Source organism: Lactuca virosa, chromosome 2 (genome assembly GCF_052849685.1).
Source record: "Lactuca virosa cultivar CGN04683 chromosome 2, Lactuca_virosa_CGN04683_v6, whole genome shotgun sequence".
Lineage (NCBI taxonomy): Eukaryota > Viridiplantae > Streptophyta > Magnoliopsida > Asterales > Asteraceae > Lactuca > Lactuca virosa.
This window is the reverse complement of record NC_136427.1, coordinates 137,955,650-137,963,717: the sequence shown is the minus strand read 5'-3', so window position 1 is coordinate 137,963,717 and position 8,068 is coordinate 137,955,650. Positions and strand designations below refer to the sequence as shown.

The following is an 8,068-nucleotide window of genomic DNA, read 5'->3' as shown; positions in this document are numbered from 1 at the left end:
AGATTTGTTTCGCCATGTGTCAATCTCTTATAAGTTTTGACATTTATCATTTTGTGGTATTTTTTAAATAAATATTATCCACTTGTCAATTTTTTGTTTGTTTCAATTTTTAAAATAAAAAACTCATATTTTTATTTATGTAAAGTATTAAATATAACAAATATGATATTAAATTGCAATTAGTATATTTCTTTATTCATTATTTTAAAATTTTACTTTAAAAAATATTTATTGTTTATATTTTAATGTTATTTTTTTTTAATTTATTCATGCAATATACGGGTCTCACACCTAACATATATATATATATATATATATATATATATATATATATATATATATATATATATATATATATATATATATATATATATATATATAACGTTGTATTCCCTCTAACTCTTCGATTGACTAGTCAGTTGGACTGAAATCTCCATATATAGAGATGTCTTGGTTTACAATGCTAACAATGTTATATTACCTCCAACTGAATATATATATATATATATATATATATATATATATATATATATATATAGAGAGAGAGAGAGAGAGAGAGAGAGAGAGCTAGGTTCAAGTATTCTAACTGATTATTGTGCGGATGTGTGGACAATGTTATTCTATGAGAACTAGTAAGAAAATAAGTTGTTTAGCAATTCGAATATGTTCAACCTTACAAAAATATCGTCATTTTCATGCATTCTCACTAATTATTATTTATTTTTGTTCTCACACATCGTTTTTCACTCTTTTTCATTCTGACAGAATACGACTCAATAAACATTCTGACAACATTCTGACAGAAATGAGCATAATAATAATAAGTGTATAATAACCTTATAAACGATTTAATTAGTGAGAATGAGTCTTAACGACAATAGTTATGTAAGATTGAACGTATTTATATTATCAAACAACATATTTTCTTTATAATTCTCAAAGAATAGCATTGTCCATACGTCCGCACAATAATTAGTTAGAATAGAATAACCTAAGCCTATATATATATATATATATATATATATGTATATATATATATATATATATATATATATATATATATATATATATATATATATATATATGAGTACGATCAAATGAGAACACCAAAAAGGTTGAGAACGCGAGAACAAAGTATATTTATTTCTGATTCCATGTATTCATTTGTGGATGATTGATAAATTTTTACGCCTTTAATTTCAATTGAAGAGAAAAAGAATATTCATGTTGATTGTGCGTAAAAATTTATCATTTTCTCCACAAATGAATACATGGAATCACAAATGAATATACTTGTTCTCGCGTTCTCAACCTTTTAGGTGTTCTTATTTGATCATTTCCGTATGTATATATATATATATATATATATATATATATATATATATATATATATATATATATATATATATATATATATATATATATATATATATATATATATATATCAGTATTGTAACTGGAGTAACTCGGATGAGTATTCGGACTCAGCTACTTACTGAGACGATTGAAGCCAATTCGGTCAAATAACTCGGAATTTTCGTTGACCTCGGTCAAAATCGGACCAACTTGGACCAACTACATAAACTCGTTTAACCTAGGTCAACTGGTGAAAATTGACTTAAAAGGAGAAAAAAATCAAAATTTTAAAATTAATATGCATATTTGTATTTTATGTAACATATTGACCCTAAAACTAAAAAAGATACCACATAAAGGAATTGTGAATGCTCTCTCTCTCTCACATGTTATTTACTTTTTTTGAAATATTTTACATTTAAACATGTATCTTTTTATTGATATTTTACGTAGATACTATGATATGAATTTTAATAAACTTTTGATATTTGATATATATAGTTTCCCCAAAACTAATTTCTTTTTAAAATACTGTATTCGACTATTTCCCTCAAGATCGAGTAGCCGGTACTTCCCAGTGGGTTGAACAAGTTAGGAATAGCGAGTTACACAACATTGATATATATATATATATATATATATATATATATATATATATATATATATATATATATATATATATATATATATATATATATATATATATATATATATACTTTAAAACTCAAGAACTTAAATATTTTTATTCCAAATAATAATTGAAATAATCAGACAAAAATATTATTATACAAACTATTATGTTTAAGCGATTTGCAAGAAAAAAATATAAAAAAATAGGACTTGTTTTTCTATTTATATGTTTACATATTTGTGTATTTGCGCATATACACATGTGTAGATGTTGTACATATAATAATAATAATAATAATAATAATAATAAAATAGTTCTTTTTTGTAAAAGAAGAAGTATATTTCTCTTACAGGCATACAAACAAAAAAAAAGGAGTGTATTTATTATTTTATCTTCGATTTGAATAATTCTGTATAGAAAAAACTTATCTATTTCTTAGGGTTGTGTGTATATATAATTCATGTCAATGTTGAATGCTTGAAACCATTGTAAAACGTTAATAGATTGCAAAAACCAAACTTTGAATAATATGAATGAAGTAATTTCGTACCATAGGCTTGAGGATTAGATATGTAATCCATATGCATTTTCATTGTATTAGCGGCTACGAAAATATTACTACCCTTCTCATCATTGAGTCCTTTTAACATATCATTAAGTTGAGGGTTGAATAAATTGGCTGCCCGTTGCAACTCTACTGAACATTCTCCGGCTCTACTCCGTTGTGCCAATTCTGCCGGTACACATCACATAGGTCCTGTGCCCATCATCAACACCTTTCTGGCTCCCACATCATACATTGTCTACATTTAAGAAAAAAATAAATGGATTTTGCAAAACCTTTTAATGGATTGTTATTTATAATAGTAAAAATTAGAATTCCAGTATTTGATAGGAAAGAAAGGATTATTTAAACAGAAAATACCCGTTTTTGTAACTTTAGGATAATTAACATATTAATGTTACTAAATCAATCAACCTATTTATATAAATAAATGATTTAAAATGAGACATTTTGACCGAAAAATAAATAATTTGTTATGAAACAAGCGCATAGGGGAGAAATGAGAAATCAATCATTATTGTTGTTTGTGCAAAACCATTAATATGCACATGAAGAAATGCAACCAAATATAGATATTCGCACCAACCACAATACACCTTTAAATCCATCATACTCCATTAAAACCTATGCCCCAATAATAGCTTTAATATTATAAAATATATATTCAATACGGAATATATAAATATTAAATGATTTATTTGTTAAAAAACTAAATATTTCTTGATTTACTGGAAATCATATTAGGTTAAAAATAAATGAAAGTAATGTAGGTGATATGATTGTAGAATATGAACTATATATTCTTCATGTATAGAGTTACTATGACCGAAAATATTTACATATATGAATGCTGTACTTTTTTTTTTGTTCAAATATACATTAAATATAAAAAGATATAATGTTTTGATCTATTTTAACATTGATGTTTGCAAAGTACCTCCTCTTCATACAATTAAAATGTTGAATTGTTTCCCCATAAATGCTTAGCCTTAACATGTTTTTAATTTGGTAAATAAAAATGATTGTTACCATATATAGCAAGAAATTTACCATTGAAATTTACCAAAAGAATGTTTCATTGTACCAAAGAAATTTACCGAAAGAATGTTTCTATATTCAGAAACTACATAGCGAACATAATCTGATAGAGAGAATTGGCGAGATCTAGCAGATAGTGGAACAAGGTAGTAGTTGTTCACGAAGTCGTTTCCACCAAGGGATATGAGTGAGATCCCCTTGCTGACTATCTCACGAGTTCGGTCTGGTCCAACAATATTTGTCAATCAGTCTTGGAATTGTTGGAAATAATCTAATTGTTTCCACATCCGAACTATATTTAACTGTGGGACATAAACATATTTATTAGTAGAATATTAAACCATGGTAATCTTTTATGTTGTTGGAAACTTGGAAATACACTAATTATTTCCTCATGAGTTAGATGTGCTGCAATGTACATGAGGTCCATTATCATTATTAATTGTCTAATAATAGTATTATTTTTCAACGTCTTAAATGACCAAATCTAAAAAAGATTTCTTCTAATGACATGTGCATCATGCAATAGAATTATCAAAGTCACTAATAAGTCAAGTTGTAGCAGAGATACCAATCTAGTCATTATAAGTTTTATGTTGCAAGTTCAAATCTTTTAAAAAGGCGAATTACAATAAAAATTAAAATATTACTTTCAAAATCGAAAAGCTTATGGTATAAGTATAATCACCAATAAGCCAAACTCTTCACAAAATTGTTTTGTAAAATAAAACCCAACTGAAAAGCTTATGGTATTAGCATACTTATAACAAAATTGTGTTGTAAAATTATAAATTTACTGAAAATATGTTCACTTTATGTATGGTTTATACATATTAAAAACAGAAACGTATAAATCTGTTTTTTTAATAATTAAAGATATATAATGTGTAAAGGCATATGTGGGGACATACAAATTGAACTCCAGTATCATTGAGGATTCCAATTCCAGCAGAAGCAAAGTCGGCACCAGCTAGGAGCTTGTCGCCCTTTAGCGACGGATGCAAGTATGGCAATGGGGACTCCATTCCCATATGCTCACCTTTAGATATAAAAAAAAACATATACAAGTTATTCATCTCATAAAATAAATATAATATCTTGTAAATGTTAATTAATATCTACCAACTTATAGGCAATGTCACAAAAATACACGGACTAATTGCCAACATTTGTAGTTTTTGTACTTTTTAAACACGCTATGAATAATGTAACTTTTTAAAAATAGTCATTAGTAATAAAACGCAACTGATTAGATCTGGGATGTTAAGGCCATTAGAGAACCGGCCAGTGGGACGATGAGTGGGATAGTCAATGCCATAAGGTGGCGAGTCGGCTCTAGCAGTAGTGAATAGGAAGTCATTATTGCCATTATCGACTAGTGAATCCCCAAAGACAAAAAAAGCCCGAGCCTCAGCTCCAAGAGGGATACTGAAAAACACCATTATCGCTAAACAACACAAAGAAAACAAATGCTCCATTGATCAACAAAATCAACGAACTTTTCTCAAAATTGTTTTAAAAATGTATGGATTGATCAAACCACAATGAGATGCCACTTTTTATAGTGATTGGCGGTGGCGAACGATGGTACAAAATTAATGGGCAATTGCTACCACCACCGGAATGATGCCGGCATCGAAAGTAGTGAAGTTAAATATGGATGTCTATAATGCATGCTTTTGGGAATTGGGGAACTTGCTTTCACTTTTTAGGCATGGTGTAATGCCATGCAATGTTGGTCCAAATTTGTGAATAGGCCAAAGTTACTCGTGAGGAATTGGTACAATTGATAGGATAGAAATAGTGGCATTGTCGTAATCGGAATCCAAGTCGTCTGTACACCACCACCATGTGGTGGCGCAGGACCAATTATATAAGATTTATAGCGGATCTAATATGTATATATTAATGGAGAAGGTGCTTCTAATTATACATAATCTCTTTAATTTTTTGAATATTGGTTTGTGTCTCACTAAACAACCGTTGTGTGTTCAAGACTTGCATGCCTCTAAACCGGAATGATTTGTAATACTGTATTATATTTATATGTTAACTTGTAATTAATAATATCAACCATTGCAAGCATGCATTGTTGTGTTGTCAACCTTTTGTCTCTAAATTACGCCAAGATATATTTAAAAATATCACTGTATCCTTTTAACTTTAACATTTATATAATTATATTTAACATATTTTTGTTTAAATTTAGACAAAATTGCAAAAATGGTCCCTGTGGTTGGCAAAATTTTGTAGTTTTGGTCCAAAACGAAATGTTGGTGCACCACTGGTCCAATTTTAGATACCTTGTGTGGTTTTGGTCCCCATGGTTGTATTTTCTTGTGTTTTTGGTCCACATCCCACCTAAAATGACTAATATGCCCCTTAAATAATTATATTTTAATTTCTTTTATTTCTTTTCTTATTCTTATAATAAAATAAAGACAAAACTGCAAAAATGGTCCCTGTGGTATGCATTTTTTTGGAGTTTTAGTCCAAATCCCGACTTTTTTGGATTAGTGGTCCTTTTGGACTAGTTTGTATGTGAAAATGGTCCCTCCGAAAATTAAAATGACTAAATTGCCCTCTTCATATATTTTTTTTATATTTTTCCATATAATTTAATCTTTTATTAATAATAGAATGGGGCTCATACCTCTCTCTCTCTCTCTCTCTCTCTCTCTCTCTCTCTCTCTTCTTGTTCTTGAAAATACATAAGTTCTTCAACACATACACGCATAAAGCTCTCTAAAGACCGGTCAAGGTGGATCACCGGAGACATGGGAAGAGGGCCCTTCCGGCTGATGAATCAGAGGATAACCCAGAAGAATACGAACAAGATGAGGAACCGGACATATTTCCAGTTTACTCACCTAGATTGTAACAGGATATGGCGGTGGCAGTAATCTCTCCTTCACCCTAAAAAAATTAATCGGTGCACTCTTTCAATCTCTGATCGGCATTTCTTTCCCTTCTAATCAATTCACTATCAGTTATTGCCTCTCAAAGCTTCTATGGATGAGTGATAATTTATGGGAAATCGGATCTTCCTTAAACCTTTGTTATTTTTCCAGCAATCGATTAAAGAAGAGGGAATGGTGAGAGAAGCTTGGTTTGTCGATACATCAAACCAGGGATCTTCATGTTCATCTTTGTGTGTAATTTTGTTCAAGAAACAATTTTGAACCCCATATTTGGATACAATCGATTTACCCTGTTTGAAGACTAGTCGATTTTGAGGGTATGAACACACAAGTTTGAGGTTTTTGGGTTCAATTTTGCAGCTATGCACACACGATTTCGAAGTTTCTCATATTGATTTTGAAAGTATGCACAAACGTTTTTTAAGTTTCTAGAAGTAGGTTTGACTTAGAAGATCTGCACACATGATTTTGAGCTTACTGGGTTTGATTTTGAAGTTGTGCACACACAATTTGAGCTCCCAGGATAGATTTTTAGTTTCTGCCTTTGGTTTTGAAGCTCTGCACACACAATTTTTAAGTTCTTGGGTCTTCATCTTCTCAATCAATTTCATATGTTGTTCTTGAATAGCAAACCCAGAAAATAGATTGTTCGTATGTGTGTCAGTGTATGTTAAAGTGCAAACCTATGAATTGATTTCCAAAAACAAAAAATAGATCCTACCCAAAAATATGAACCTATGTGAATCATTTTGCAAACTTTATGCGTGTATGTGTTAAAGAACTTATGTATTTTCAAGAACAAGAAAAACGATTGTGTGATCAGAGAGAGAGAGAGAGAGAGAGAGAGGGGTATGGGCCCCATTCTATTATTAATAAAAGATTAAATTAAATGGAAATAATATAAAAAATATATGAGAGGGCAATTTAGTCATTTCAATTTTCGGAGGGACCATTTTCACATACAAACTAGTCCAAAAGGACCACTAATCCAAAAAAGTCGGGGTTTGGACTAAAACCCCAAAAAAATGCATACCACAGAGACCATTTTTGCAATTTTGTCTAAAATAAAAAACAAAAACAAAATAAACCCACCTCTCTCTCTCTCTCTCTCTCTCTCTCTCTCTCTCTCTTACAACGGTACAACCATCGTTCCACCATCTCCATCTGTTAACGCTTGCAGGTAAGAACACTTTTAACCAACATTCCTTTGACTCTCTCTCCCTCTCTCTCTCTCTCTCTCTCTCTCTCCCCTCTGTTTTGTGGTGTGCTCGGGAAACCTTAGCTCCCACAAGAATTGTGATGTTGCTCCAACTACAACAAGAAATCCACCTCCTACTGCCTCTGCTCCGGCTACAACAAGAACCCAACTTTTGTTCATCACAGAAGAATAACAAGAACCCACCTAGAAATATCACAACCAAATCTGCAAACCCAATTCAAGTATAAATACCTTTGTAGCCTCGTTAATTATGAATTCAACATTAACCCCTTCCTTTGGCTTCTCTCATCCCATTTAAGAACCTTAACTGTTGGACCACTATTAACTGTGATACCATA

The 8,068-nt window shown here is 30.3% G+C and overlaps 1 pseudogene across 1 annotated transcript in view; it reads right to left on the bottom strand.

Moving 5' to 3' along the window:
- LOC145156534 (GDSL esterase/lipase At5g33370-like) overlaps positions 1 to 5,120 on the bottom strand; it is a 6,774-nt pseudogene extending 1,654 nt beyond the window's left edge. The window contains exons 1-4 of the transcript XR_013736769.1: positions 4,837 to 5,120; positions 4,502 to 4,629; positions 3,650 to 3,892; positions 2,538 to 2,790 (exon numbers count right to left, since the gene is read on the bottom strand). The product of XR_013736769.1 is annotated as a GDSL esterase/lipase At5g33370-like (transcript). The remainder of the gene's footprint in view (positions 1 to 2,537; positions 2,791 to 3,649; positions 3,893 to 4,501; positions 4,630 to 4,836) is intronic.
- Between the last annotated feature and the right edge of the window lie 2,948 nt (positions 5,121 to 8,068).